The sequence below is a fragment of the Trematomus bernacchii genome, unplaced genomic scaffold (genome assembly GCF_902827165.1).
Source record: "Trematomus bernacchii unplaced genomic scaffold, fTreBer1.1, whole genome shotgun sequence".
In the NCBI taxonomy this organism is placed as follows: Eukaryota; Metazoa; Chordata; class Actinopteri; order Perciformes; family Nototheniidae; genus Trematomus; species Trematomus bernacchii.
The window spans coordinates 4711650-4724014 of NW_022987593.1; the positions used below are offsets into that span (position 1 = coordinate 4711650).

The following is a 12365-nucleotide window of genomic DNA, read 5'->3' on the forward strand; positions in this document are numbered from 1 at the left end:
GCGTCATATGACGTCACATGTTTGGCATGTCTCGATTGAATATGCTTTATTTAAAACTAAAACAAGGACAATAAACAAAGCAGTCTTCACAACGGCCGGACAAAATACTTTGAGCCGCCCTATAGCCAAAGCCCGAGACACTGTTTAAAGCATAATAAAGACAATATATAGAGAGCATAATGGAAAATAACGTATCTATGCCACAATTTTAGATGCAGATTTTGTTAAACTAATACGTTTGCGCTGTGGACCAACACTATAAATTGAGGGGGAAGGGGGTAGCAATAAAGATAACACCATTAAACAGTTACACAACATAACAGACATAATATCGATAGCAGCGTCCCTAGCAACCACCTTGGTAACAATGAAAACGTTGTATTTACACAATTTCCTGAAGTATTCTTCGTAATAACTAGCAAACTAAAGATCATGTACATACACTGCACACATAATCTGAAATAACAACTCATATTTCTCGCATCAAATGACATCAAAACGCATTTTAATGGCCAAACTAACCTTAAAATAGGCATTTTCTACCGAGAATAAAACGAAGGTCGGCCATGTTTTTTTATTTCTGCGGAGAGAAAGTTGAAGATCACGTGACATAGACGCCAGCCATTGGAAATGAATGGTGAAAAAAAACGTAGGGATTCTACAATTTCAGAGGCGTTTTTGTAGAAATACTACGTCCCAAGTTGTGGACCAACGTAGTTATTACACGTTTAGATGTGAGACTTGGTTGGTTCGCCACTAGTGTTATGTTGGCTCATATAGGCCGTTTTTTTATTGATTTTAATTTTATAAAAGATTAGACACAAAATGAATTATTTAAAGCGTTTATTTGTTTTAATCTGGATGACTACAGTTTACACCTTTTTATAACCCAAAATTCAGTATCACATAATTAGAACATTTCACTAGACACATTTCTAGACAAATTACTAGAAAAATCTTTGATTTTGAATGTCAAATGTGAAGTTTTCTGTTGCCTCAAAAATGCACTTCTCGTAACTCAAGAATATGTGAAAGTTATTAAAAAGGTTAAAATCCATTTATATCTAAAAGGGGTGTCCTATCTTGTAAAAGCTTCATATTTTGGTACTTACTTCACTTTTACCTCATCTCATCAACAAAGTTTACATACGTCCTGTTTAATAATTAATAATTCAATCTCTCTTCCATCAGGTTCAAACAACTATTGCAAAGTTATTTTGTTCAGAAAAGACTTCACAAATCACAAATGGATCCTGACTTCTGAGATTCTGAAATTACCCTTTAATCACTCATTTTAACCATAAATCCTAATGCTCTTTTTTTCTGATTTACAGACATCTGACATTGCACAGCAACGAATGAGAATGTGTCTGGAAGGTCTGCCCTTATTTGTCCGTGACAGTGCACAGAAGCTTTTCCTGAAATGCCTGGTGTGTACAGTATGGTTGTCCATTAATCATAAGTCTACATTTAATGTCATACAAGTGCAGTTATTAAGTTTTCCTATAATCATAGATAAAACTGTTTTGAAGATGAAGCCCGATTCTCAGGATAAATACTAGACCTACATAACTACTAGAGAACTAGTTGTAGAACAGAACAGTTAACATTTTCACAGTAATTATTGTGTCATTGCTGAGCAATCAAACCAGTGTTTTATTTGCAGTTATATATTATCCTTATTTGGTAAATAATAATTGCTTATCTGCTTTCTACATGCAGGACACTGATCCGGGAGAAAAGCAGACTGCTGGTGTCAAGATGGGTCTTCACTGTTCTCGTAGATGATGGTGGACCCACCCCGTCTCAAATGGTCCATAGTATTGCTGTTGTTTTGGAAGAGACAATTGTACTCTCGGATCTACCAGACATCCCAACTGCATTTGTATAACTTTTTGGTCTACTCTATTGGCGCGTTTCCACTACACGGCCTCGCTCGGTATGGCTAGGCCTCGTTAGGCCTTGTTAGGACCGGCTCACTTTATGCTGCGTTTCCATTACAGTTTAGGAACTGTAATACTATAGTAACGCAGTGTAGGTGGAGCTGCGACGTCATCTTCAATGAGAACCCCAGAAAAACAACACAGCCGTTAGCTGTTAGCACTCAAGCTCACAGCTCCTCAAATCTGTTCAGAAACTAGACAAAAGTTAAACAAGTACAAACCACAGAGTGTCTCTGTCATGGCGAATACAGTCGCTGGTTTATTTATGTCTGTATAGGCTGTTGTTGTGAGTGTGGACGGTCGGAGCATACACTGCGTTAGCTTAGCCGATCTCCATTAGACAACACGCATTTTAAAAGGTTTTTCGCCTGCCGTCTGTCTGCAGACTTGTCAAAGCATTAATTCATGGTTTTTACTAACCGGTATCAGTATGTTGTTACTTCGGCATCATTTTGAAACGTGTATTACAATTAAATCACGGTCAAATATGTTCATCTTGTTGTAGTTGTAGCCCCCTTGCCAGCGATTCTCTCTCTAGTTTAGCATACTCAGCCCGACTCAGCCTGGTTGTTCCTGGCCCTAGAACCACGATTTTATGGGGCCAGAAAAACTGTGAATTAGGACCCGCTAGCCGGTACTAGGCCAAGTGGAAACGCAACCAAAAACGGGACGCTGACGTCACAGCTCTCTTAAACGGGGCTCCGCGCTGCAGTGGAAACGCTCCATAAGCCCTGAACATTGAGTTTCCAAAAGAACACAAGTACACTTTTGAGACTGTTCAGGACATCTTCATGGGACTTTCCACCAATTGCTCACAGCGGGTCAGGAGTTTGAAAACAAAGCTCTTAATCTAAGTGAGCATTGGCAAATTTTGTTAAACTAATACGTTTGCGCTGTGGACCAACACTATAAATTGAGGGGGAAGGGGGTAGCAATAAAGATAACACCATTAAACAGTTACACAACATAACAGACATAATATCGATAGCAGCGTCCCTAGCAACCACCTTGGTAACAATGAAAACGTTGTATTTACACAATTTCCTGAAGTATTCTTCGTAATAACTAGCAAACTAAAGATCATGTACCTACACTGCACACATAATCTGAAATAACAACTCATATTTCTCGCATCAAATGACATCAAAACGCATTTTAATGGCCAAACTAACCTTAAAATAGGCATTTTCTACCGAGAATAAAACGAAGGTCGGCCATGTTTTTTTATTTCTGCGGAGAGAAAGTTGAAGATCACGTGACATAGACGCCATTGGAAATGAATGGTGAAAAAAAACGTAGGGATTCTACAATTTCAGAGGCGTTTTTGTAGAAATACTACGTCCCAAGTTGTGGACCAACGTAGTTATTACACGTTTAGATGTGAGACTTGGTTGGTTCGCCACTAGTGTTATGTTGGCTCATATAGGCCGTTTTTTTATTGATTTTAATTTTATAAAAGATTAGACACAAAATGAATTATTTAAAGCGTTTATTTGTTTTAATCTGGATGACTACAGTTTACACCTTTTTATAACCCAAAATTCAGTATCACATAATTAGAACATTTCACTAGACACATTTCTAGACAAATTACTAGAAAAATCTTTGATTTTGAATGTCAAATGTGAAGTTTTCTGTTGCCTCAAAAATGCACTTCTCGTAACTCAAGAATATGTGAAAGTTATTAAAAAGGTTAAAATCCATTTATATCTAAAAAGGGTGTCCTATCTTGTAAAAGCTTCATATTTTGGTACTTACTTCACTTTTACCTCATCTCATCAACAAAGTTTACATACGTCCTGTTTAATAATTAATAATTCAATCTCTCTTCCATCAGGTTCAAACAACTATTGCAAAGTTATTTTGTTCAGAAAAGACTTCACAAATCACAAATGGATCCTGACTTCTGAGATTCTGAAATTACCCTTTAATCACTCATTTTAACCATAAATCCTAATGCTCTTTTTTTCTGATTTACAGACATCTGACATTGCACAGCAACGAATGAGAATGTGTCTGGAAGGTCTGCCCTTATTTGTCCGTGACAGTGCACAGAAGCTTTTCCTGAAATGCCTGGTGTGTACAGTATGGTTGTCCATTAATCATAAGTCTACATTTAATGTCATACAAGTGCAGTTATTAAGTTTTCCTATAATCATAGATAAAACTGTTTTGAAGATGAAGCCCGATTCTCAGGATAAATACTAGACCTACATAACTACTAGAGAACTAGTTGTAGAACAGAACAGTTAACATTTTCACAGTAATTATTGTGTCATTGCTGAGCAATCAAACCAGTGTTTTATTTGCAGTTATATATTATCCTTATTTGGTAAATAATAATTGCTTATCTGCTTTCTACATGCAGGTCACTGATCCGGGAGAAAAGCAGACTGCTGGTGTCAAGATGGGTCTTCACTGTTCTCGTAGATGATGGTGGACCCACCCCGTCTCAAATGGTCCACAGTATTGCTGTTGTTTTGGAAGAGACAATTGTACTCTCGGATCTACCAGACATCCCAACTGCATTTGTATAACTTTTTGGTCTACTCTATTGGCGCGTTTCCACTACACGGCCTCGCTCGGTATGGCTAGGCCTCGTTAGGCCTTGTTAGGACCGGCTCACTTTATGCTGCGTTTCCATTACAGTTTAGGAACTGTAATACTATAGTAACGCAGTGTAGGTGGAGCTGCGACGTCATCTTCAATGAGAACCCCAGAAAAACAACACAGCCGTTAGCTGTTAGCACTCAAGCTCACAGCTCCTCAAATCTGTTCAGAAACTAGACAAAAGTTAAACAAGTACAAACCACAGAGTGTCTCTGTCATGGCGAATACAGTCGCTGGTTTATTTATGTCTGTATAGGCTGTTGTTGTGAGTGTGGACGGTCGGAGCATACACTGCGTTAGCTTAGCCGATCTCCATTAGACAACACGCATTTTAAAAGGTTTTTCGCCTGCCGTCTGTCTGCAGACTTGTCAAAGCATTAATTCATGGTTTTTACTAACCGGTATCAGTATGTTGTTACTTCGGCATCATTTTGAAACGTGTATTACAATTAAATCACGGTCAAATATGTTCATCTTGTTGTAGTTGTAGCCCCCTTGCCAGCAATTCTCTCTCTAGTTTAGCATACTCAGCCCGACTCAGCCTGGTTGTTCCTGGCCCTAGAACCACGATTTTATGGGGCCAGAAAAACTGTGAATTAGGACCCGCTAGCCGGTACTAGGCCAAGTGGAAACGCAACCAAAAACGGGACGCTGACGTCACAGCTCTCTTAAACGGGGCTCCGCGCTGCAGTGGAAACGCTCCATAAGCCGTGAACATTGAGTTTCCAAAAGAACACAAGTACACTTTTGAGACTGTTCAGGACATCTTCATGGGACTTTCCACCAATTGCTCACAGCGGGTCAGGAGTTTGAAAACAAAGCTCTTAATCTAAGTGATCATTGGCAAATTGTCCTAACGGATTTACAAGATATCCCCATTTCATTTGCCTGCCTTCACCGCTGTTTGTGACTTTAACATTGAGTTCCCAAAACCACAAGTACTCTTTTGAAGCTGATACAAAATATTACAGAAACTTGAAAACCAAGTTCTCTCTCTAAGTCACAAGCTAATATTTTCTTTATTTGTATTTCTTAAGCTGGCTGGCTTAGTTTGCGCTTGTAACATTTCAAGGACTAAGTACTTAATCATATCCACTTTCTAGGCTGTGACCTTTGTTATTACACGATATATTGAAAACAAGGGAAATTTGAAAGGAGAATGCTCCATCAAATTCCCCCTAAAACATGTTGTTTGACTTAGAACAAAGACGGTTTACTTTGGAAACTGCTGAAAAGTGAGTCTCAAGTTTAGCAAATTCTTTATCTTTACAGTTAAAATGTTATCTAGTGACATGAACAGCTTGCAACATTTTCAAAGACATGTTCTCACTCTTAGGGCACAAGCACATTTTTTCTCTAACATTTTTTCACATTTTTCTTAAGCTGGCTTGCCTACTCGTTGTTGTAAGATTTCAACGACTAGTTACTGCCACAATTGTTGTCTTGCAGCTTTTTTAAAGATGGAGCTGTTTTTTTTTGTATAAAGGGCCATATGAGATTTTACTAAGTAATGGAAGAGTTGGAAATGGTGTGATCCCTCACAGAGTTGTGTTGGGAGAAATCACTGGCTGTTTACATGCCTTTTGTCTTGCAAGATCTTTGGAAGCTTCTGTGATATGTACAAACTTTAAAAAAGATACGTTTTACAGATTGTTCCTTTTACAATATCGTTGTTGTTGTTGTTTGGTAACTGTTAGTGAAGATGGTTTTATAACTTGGATAACTTTGCCATTTGTTATTCCATAGCTGCTATTGTTTTGACAGCAGGCTTAAGGGTGGTTTGCACATTTATGGATTTCATCCACATTTGTTATGAACCCTAGCCTTATGGAAGAGTTTTAGTAATGGGGTATTTTCAATGTCTAGTTAATGTTACACATAAGCATATTCAGTATCATTCAAGTAGTAATCGTTTCAATCGGAACATAACACTTTTGGCAGGAATTTCCAAAATGTACTTGTACATCTATTTAGAAGTTTAGAAGTCTCACAAAGATGACCTCTAAAATTACTTTATCTGAAATATATTTATTAAATATATTATATATATATTATTATATTATATTTATACATATTATATAATTATATTATATATTAAATATATTAATTTTCTGTAGTTTCTACACAATGCAAGCAAATTCAACACTTTCGAACTGGAAATAATTTCAACTTGAATGATACACAAAATAGTTTACAGTTTTAAGAATGTCTAATATTTGAATAAGAATTTCAACAAATGTAGTATTTGTTTTTTACAGTATTTTTATAACAGAGAATTTGTTGGCAATTCTAAGTTTGTAATACAAATCTGAAGTTTGTATACATTTGATACATTTTCTGAAACAAAAATATTAACTTTGCACAACTTTCACTTAATGGAATTGTTAGTATGTAGTACTCAATAAGAAGTTTCTATACATATGAAAGGTACATTTTCGAGACCAAAAATAATAACTTGGCACAACTTTAACTTACAGTATTGGAATTCTTTGTATGTGAAACTCAAAGTTAGAAGTTTTTGAAAGATACATTTTCCAAACCAAAGATAATAAGTTTGCACAACCTTTACTTATTTAAAATGTTTAGTATGCAGAACTCCAAACTTGAAGTTGTACAAAATTTGAATGAGTTATCTCGACAAAATATAATTAGTTGACTCAATTGAAAAGAGAAACTTACACATTTTAGTTAGCCTCAAAACTTAAAAATCTTGTGCAGCCTATTGCCTTGAAATTTTGAGTTTTTTTTTTTTTTACAGTGTGGCATCTCAACAATGTGGCCAGACCGTGGCCCGTGACATGTCTTGCGAATTCTCCGGCCGAAGCTCCAAATAAACCATCAGTGTTTGCCATCAAAGCTCCAGCTCTCCTCGTGTCTCTCTGAGTCCTGTTTCCAATTGCTTCAGAAGTTTCCCCCACAATGTTGATATTCTGAGTACTTTTTTAAAGGAAGAGGACTTATCTCTGGGAGCCAGAATTCTTGTTGGTTGCAAGGGGATCAAATACTTATTTTACACAATTAAATGCAAATTCATTTATATCTCTTATATAATATATATCTCTGGATATTCTTTTTGATATTCTGTCTCTCATTTGTCAAATAAACCTACCATTAAAATAATAGACTGTTCATTTCTTTGCAAGTGGGTAAACTTGCAAAATCGGAGAAGAGAAATAAGCGGCTAATTGAACAATCTGAGCCGTGGTTGGCAGGACCAACCAGAAGAACCAGAGCCGGCAAGCCCAAGATGTTGCTATCAACATCTGCAGTGTAGAGAATAGCCCTTTGGCTCTGTTTGACCTGAAAGCAGAACGAAAGCCACTAATTGACCACTCTGAGCCAAACCAGAGCTGTCAAGCCCAAAATGTTGCTATCGATAACTGCAATGTAAGTAGCTTAATTCATATTTCTTTGTATCTAGGAAATGTCCCTGTCAGGCACTCAGTTGATAGCTATCGCTAACTGTGTTGATTCGTTTAAATATGGTAAACAATGCTCAATGATTCTCAGGAAATCTGGAACTTGTTTGAACAACCTTGGATATTGTCCAACAAAGCAACAGTGACAAATTATATTTTTCATCGTTACCACATAACTGAAGGCGGTGCTGGCAGTTACAGTTCGCCAAATTTTATGAAACCACTTTCAGGATCGTTAATCAACTTGGATTCCGATGAAAGGCAAGTAAGTGCATGATTGAGGCAACATATTCCTTTTCAAGTATACAAATTCTCACGCATTGAGATCCACAAAATTGCCCTCCCACCTTGTCTTTTATTCCTACAAAATGCCAGAGAAAAACGACTCTATGACTGATAAAACCTCAGGTTGCACAACGAGAATACTGACAGCAAACAACATACAAGCTTCGACTGGTTTAGTTTGCATTTTGGTTTGCTGAGAATGTATGTAATATAAATGACAATAAAATATGTACTGTACATTTAAGTGGACACATAAAGTGTCCACTTAAATGCTCTCATTAAATAAGATTGCATTTAGCTGACTCTTTAATCCAAGACGACTTACAATAAGGGCAGTAAGCCATAATGATTCATACTAAGGACAACAAGAAAACTGCTGCCACATTCACTTCAAACGAGCCGGACCATTGAAAGTGCTGATGCATAAGTAAAACTCTTAAGTACCTTTTTATTTTTTATCAGCCAAGGTACAAGTGAAACAGTTGGGTTTTCAGTTTACAACGCAAGATGTGTAGACTCTCTGCTGTCTATACGTGAAGCAAAAATTAATGTATTTTTTCAGCTGTCCCTGGGTCCACTTCAAAGTGATTATCTTTTGTTATTATTATTAGTTCATATTTGTTTTTGTTTTGAATTCATGGGTAGAGAGAAAACACATATTTATCTTTTTCAGATCACATACCGTTGCCTTAAAAAACATTATTTGTTTATTTTCCTGTGGTTTCTCAGTTGCAGTAACTGTTCAGCTCAGCTGACTAAAGGGATGTTTCACTCAGACAAAATAACCTTGACTGTCCAGAAAAGGTTTTGAACATATCGCTTCATTATAAGATAATGTCCAACATGTATTTTTTAATGTTTCATGTGAAAAGTGTTTTAGCCAGTACAAAATAAACTCAAGGCAGCTTTTAAGTCAGAATTTACTTGAACACACTGAGCTACACTGATATTTTGAATGAGCGAGGAAGCATGAGTTGATCTGGCGTGCTGAATTTTATACACAATTCTTTGTATGTGAAACTCAAAGTTAGAAGTTTTTGAAAGATACATTTTCCAAACCAAAGATAATAAGTTTGCACAACCTTTACTTATTTAAAATGTTTAGTATGCAGAACTCCAAACTTGAAGTTGTACAAAATTTCAATGAGTTATCTCGACAAAATATAATTAGTTGACTCAATTGAAAAGAGAAACTTACACATTTTAGTTAGCCTCAAAACTTAAAAATCTTGTGCAGCCTATTGCCTTGAAATTTTGAGTTGTCCTAACTTTTTTTTTTTTACAGTGTGGCATCTCAACAATGTGGTCAGACCGTGGCCCGTGACATGTTTTGTGAATTCTCCGGCCGAAGCTCCAAATAAACCATCAGTATTTGCCATCAAAGCTCCAGCTCTCCTCGTGTCTCTCTGAGTCCTGTTTCCAATTGCTTCAGAAGTTTCCCCCACAAAGTTGATATTATGAGTACTTTTTTAAAGGAAGAGGACTTATCTCTGGGAGCCAGAATTCTTGTTGGTTGCAAGGGGATCAAATACTTATTTTACACAATTAAATGCAAATCCATTTATATCTCTTATATAATATATATCTCTGGATATTCTTTTTGATATTCTGTCTCTCATTTGTCAAATAAACCTACCATTAAAATAATAGACTGTTCATTTATTTGCAAGTGGGTAAACTTACAAAATCGGAGCAGAGAAGTAAGCGGCTAATTGAACAATCTGAGCCGTGGTTGGCAGGACCAACCAGAAGATCCAGAGCCGACAAGCCCAAGATGTTGCTATCAACATCTGCAGTGTAGAGAATAGCCCTTTGGCTCTGTTTGACCTGAAAGCAGAAAGAAAGCCACTAATTGACCACTCTGAGCCAAACCAGAGCTGTCAAGCCCAAAATGTTGCTATCAATAACTGCAATGTACAGTAGCTTAATTCATATTTCTTTGTATCTAGGAAATGTCCCTGTCAGGCGCTCAGTTGATAGCTATCGCTAACTGTGTTGATTCGTTTAATATGGTAAACAATGCTCAATGATTCTCAGGAAATCTGGAACTTGTTTGAACAACCATGGATATTGTCCAACAAAGCAAAAGTCACAAGTAATCCTTTCCATTGTCCCCACATAACTGAAGGCGGTGCTGGCAGTTACAGTTCGCCAAATTTTATGAAACCACATTAAGGATCGCTGAACAACTTGGTTTCGATGAAAGGCAAGTAAGTGCATGATTGAGGCAACATATTCCTTTTCAAGTATACAAATTCTCACGCATTGAGATCCACAAAATTGCCCTCTCACCTTGTCTTTTATTCCTACAAAATGCCAGAGAAAAACAACTCTATAACTGATAAAACCTCAGGTTGCACAACGAGAACACTGACAGCAAACAACATACAAGCTTCGACTGGTTTAGTTTGCATTTTGGTTTGCTGAGAATGTATGTAATATAAATTACAATACAAAATGTACTGTACATTTAAATGCTCTGATTAAATAAGATTGCATTTAGCTGACTCTTTAATCCAAGACGATTTACAATAAGGGCAGTAAGCCATAAGGATTCATGCTAAGGACACCAAGAAAACTGCTGCCACATTCACTTCAAACGAGCCGGACCATTGAAAGTGCTGATGCATAAGTAAAACTCTTAAGTACCTTTTTATTTTTTATCAGCCAAGGTACAAGTGAAACAGGTGGGTTTTCAGTTTACAACGCAAGATGTGTAGACTCTCTGCTGTCTATACGTGAAGCAAACATGCATGTATTTTTCAGCTGTACCTGGGTCCACTTCGAAGTGATTATCTTTTGTTATTATTATTAGTTCATATTTGTTTTTGTTTTGAATTCATGGGTAGAGAGAAAACACATATTTATCTTTTTCAGATCACATACCGTTGCCTTAAAAAACATTATTTGTTTATTTTCCTGTGGTTTCTCAGTTGCAGTAACTGTTCAGCTCAGCTGACTAAAGGGATGTTTCACTCAGACAAAATAACCTTGACTGTCCAGAAAAGGTTTTGAACATATCGCTTCATTATAAGATAATGTTCAACATGTTTTTTTTAATGTTTCATGTGAAAAGTGTTTTAGCCAGTACAAAATAAACTCACAGCAGCTTTTAAGTCATCATTTACTTGAACACAGTGAGCTACACTGATATTTTGAATGAGCGAGGAAGCTTCTGCTGATCTGGCGTGCTGAATTTTATACACAATCATGTAAGTATTTTTCCTCATTGACTTCCATGTCAATAAATATAAGTACAAGACTGTCTAATGTCTGCACACTATGACAATGCATTTGTTGTTTTTTTGTCAGCATTCTCATATTATTTTCACAATTCCTGCTTAAAAAAAGCCTGGTCTTTATTGCAAGTAAGGACCCATAATAACACTTAATAAATATGATCTCTTCTTATGTAACAAGACATGAAAATATAAGTGTTAATTAAGTCTAAATAACTCAAAATGTGGTATTTCTATCTAAGAATATGTTCCCTATTTTAAAGTGAAGTCTTGTTCATAACCAATAAGCTAGTAATTTGACTCTAATTGACCTGAACAGGTTCCCTATTCTAAAGTTGCCTCCTCTTCACACTTTGTAAATACATTATAGCACACACCTACTGAAATTAACCTCAACAGTACATGAACAAAGTAGGCACACGTTAAAATATCTGTTTTATTATGAACCACTAAAGAGAGGTTCAGACACATGTACCAAAACATGTCAACTTCAAAAGCAGTTAAAAATGATGTATTGAAGTCAATGGCGAGAGAAAAAAATTATCTTTCGATCCCGTTTGAATTGTGCCATGAATTACACATATGATGTTTGTCAATTTAAAAGATAATTTTGCAAGTAAAAAAAAAAGAAATGATCGTACAACTGTGAAGTAACACTTTTTTTTTTGTGTGAAACCGCTCAATGAACTACATCTCTGGTCTCGCACAACACACGTTACCAACACCAAGACGGCCGTCACGTTAGCACATTTCGCCTCTTTCTTTCAGAAAAGTATTAAACGAGGAGAAAATCACTACAAGTCTGGGCATGTTGAGAGCTGTACATACACAAAAGGGGAGTTAGTCGGTTCCGTATGCATTTTCTAGTT

The 12365-nt window shown here is 36.5% G+C and overlaps 1 long non-coding RNA gene across 2 annotated transcripts; it reads left to right on the forward strand.

Moving 5' to 3' along the window:
* The first annotated feature begins 668 nt into the window (after window positions 1-668).
* On the forward strand, window positions 669-7710 carry LOC117482294. Of its 2 annotated transcripts, XR_004555854.1 has the most exons (5): window positions 669-1430; window positions 1723-1813; window positions 3924-4019; window positions 4312-4402; window positions 7312-7710. It is a non-coding gene; the product is annotated as an uncharacterized LOC117482294 (long non-coding RNA). The 2 variants fall into 2 exon arrangements; XR_004555853.1 differs by lacking the exon at window positions 7312-7710 and having other exon boundaries at window positions 4312-4569.
* Window positions 7711-12365: the final 4655 nt, after the last annotated feature.